Here is a 2,968-nt window from a genome sequence, read left to right on the forward strand (position 1 = left end):
GTAGAAAATTGGTCTTTTGTTTTTTTCCCCCCTAAACTGTTAGGTAAGAATATTTTTGCACATTTATTCTTCTAAGAATTTTGTGATCAATTTTTTATATTCCATGAAAAATCTTGCTGGAATTTTATTTGGGTTATATATATTGTTTGGGGGAGAATTGAAAGGTTGCAATATCCCCTGCCCTTCCATTATCATGGTTTATCTCCCCATTTGTTGAGCTCTTTAAAAAAACCTTTAGTAGTATTTTTCTTCAGTAGTTTTGTTTAGTTGGTATCTCTCTCAGGTTACTTTCTCTAAATGACTGGTTATTTTCCGTTTTACATTTATTTTTGTGATGATTATAATAGGCAGCTGATATTTGTATGCTCACCTCAAATGCTGACCCTTTGCTCGAGCATGCACACTAGGTACCCTTGTAGTTGGTTAAGTGCTGCTTCTAGGTGAGCGTCCCTCTAGTGTGTGCAGAAGGTCCCCTGTACAGGTCCTGTACAGTTGGGTGTGTTTCACTCCTGGGGGAGCTGGCTTAGGCTCTAACTTGAAGTAGACTAGCCAGGCGCCCCTTCCCTTTGTTTAGACTTGGGCAGTATCAACAGTGCTCAGCATTCTGGCCTAGGGCAGGTGCTGTAGGCCGCTTCTGTATCCACTGGGCAGAGAATGGACTGCGGGATCCAGCTGTCAAAGGCAGTCTGTACTTAATTACCTTTAATGGTGCTTCACTGCCCATCTGGCTTCTGTTCCTGCCAATTCTGAGCCTAGAGCTTTCCTGGAAGGAATAACCTCTACTTCTGCTGAAGGCTTGCCCTGTGCTTACTTTGCGTTTTGGTTTTCTCTGCTCTGGTTTATCTGTAACCATAATCTGTTGTGCTTTTTATCTTTCAGAAAGCCATCCATATTTCTGATAAAAGCAATTCTTACTTTCATAATTATCATGTTTTATCTTTATTAGTATGGATTTACTGCTTTTTAAATGGAAATTTTGTGTGTATGTATAGTTGGGGAGGGAGTATTCAAATCAGAAATTTGGAATTAAAAAAATATGTTTTCTAATAAGCTACATTTCCTAACAGGAAAGTGATTTGAGTAGATTATGTAAGTAACTAGGCACATTTCCGGATGTTATTTTTATTTCTAATGACTTTATTAGTTCATTCTTTTGTAGTTTTGGAGTTGCTTTCTGTTAATTTAGTCATCTTGATCTATAGACTCCAGACTGTCTTCTTCTCCAAAGCAGTTTCTTCTGACACTGCTCGTGTCTCATCTATTATGTTGCCCCTGTCTGGGGGAAAAAAATACACATACACACACACACACACATAAATGCATACCTATATTTTATATCTTTTATTCTCTTATTATTTTGAACTCTTTTCATATTCTGCATTCTGGGTACACAGCAGACATTTATTGAAAAGAATATATGTAGTAGCTACCACAGCAATTTTTCCAAGCAGCAACTCATGCAAAATCTTGACTATTTTTCAAAATCAATAAAATCCTAAACATGTAGGTAATTGATTGCTAGGTAATTTGAAAATATCACAGTAATACTTTCTAATATCATTGTTTCATTTCTCTTTTCCATCATAGTCACTTAAAAATCATTTGTTGTTTCAATTATTCAGTCTTCTAGGTTTTCTCAAAAGGATTCAAGAGGATAATTTATTAAATGGTCACTCATAACGTTTTCCAGAAGAGGAAAAATAGGGCAGAGCAAACCCGTCTCTCCTTCAGTCCCACCATTGCATTAGTTTCTGCCAGACCAAACTGTGTATATATAAAGTATTTTACTGAAGGGTTCAACATACTCAAAGACATACTCAAAAGTGTATTGCATGGTAGGAGAGTCTACAGTTGATGTATTAGCTGGATAAATGTTTCTTTTTGGAAAATGTTATGTGCTTACTTTTAGCCTGTGCCGTGTCTTCGCTGCACATGGGCCTTCTCTAGCTATGGTGAGTGGGGCTACACGCTCGTTGTGGTGCATAAGCTACTCAGTACAGTGGCTTCTCTTGTTGCAGAGCGTGAACTTCAGGGCGTGTGGGCTTCAGTAGTTGGGCACATTGTCATTGTTGCTCTGCGGCATGTGGAATCTTTCCAGATCAGGGATCTAACCCATGTCCCCTCCATTTTGCAGATGAATTATTAACCACAAGCCACCACAGAAATCCCCAAATGTTTTCTTTTTTATAAAAGGGAACATATTTTTAGACTTTTGGCTTTCATATGCTCAGTGTTGCTTGTATATTTTTACTACCACTGACCTCACTTCTTTTGTATGTGACCCTCTGCTGTAATACACAGGTTTCTCAGTTAAACAACTTTAACATCCCTGAGGAAATACTAAGCTTTTCCAAGGAAGCCTTTATGCTTTGATCTTTCCCGGCTGAGAGGAGCTACCCCATGCCCGAGGTCAGGGGCTGCGGCCGAGAGGAGCAACCCCATGTCCAAGGAGTGGTGGAAAAACATCTATTTCTGCTTTATTGACTATGCCAAAGCCTTTGACTGTGTGGATCACAATAAATTGTGGACAATTCTTCAAAAGATGGGAATACCAGACCACCTGACCTGCCTCTTGAGAAACCTGTATGCAGGTCAGGAAGCAGCAGTCAGAACTGGACATGGAACAACAGACTGGTTCCAAATAGGAAAAGGAGTACGTCAAGGCTGTAGATTGTCACCCTGCTTATTTAACTTATATGTAGAGTACATCATGAGAAATGCTGGGCTGGAAGAAGCACAAGCTGGAATCAAGATTGCCGGGAGAAATACCAATAACCTCAGATATGCAGATGATACCACTCTTATGGCAGAAAGTGAAGAGGAACTAAAAAGCCTCTTGTTGAAAGTGAAAGTGGAGAGTGAAAAAGTTGCCTTAAAGCTCAACATTCAGAAAACGAAGATCATGGCACCTGGTCCCATCACTTCATGGGAAATAGATGGGGAAACAGTGGAAACAGTGGCTGACTAT

Source organism: Bos javanicus, chromosome 10, assembly GCF_032452875.1.
Source record: "Bos javanicus breed banteng chromosome 10, ARS-OSU_banteng_1.0, whole genome shotgun sequence".
In the NCBI taxonomy this organism is placed as follows: Eukaryota; Metazoa; Chordata; class Mammalia; order Artiodactyla; family Bovidae; genus Bos; species Bos javanicus.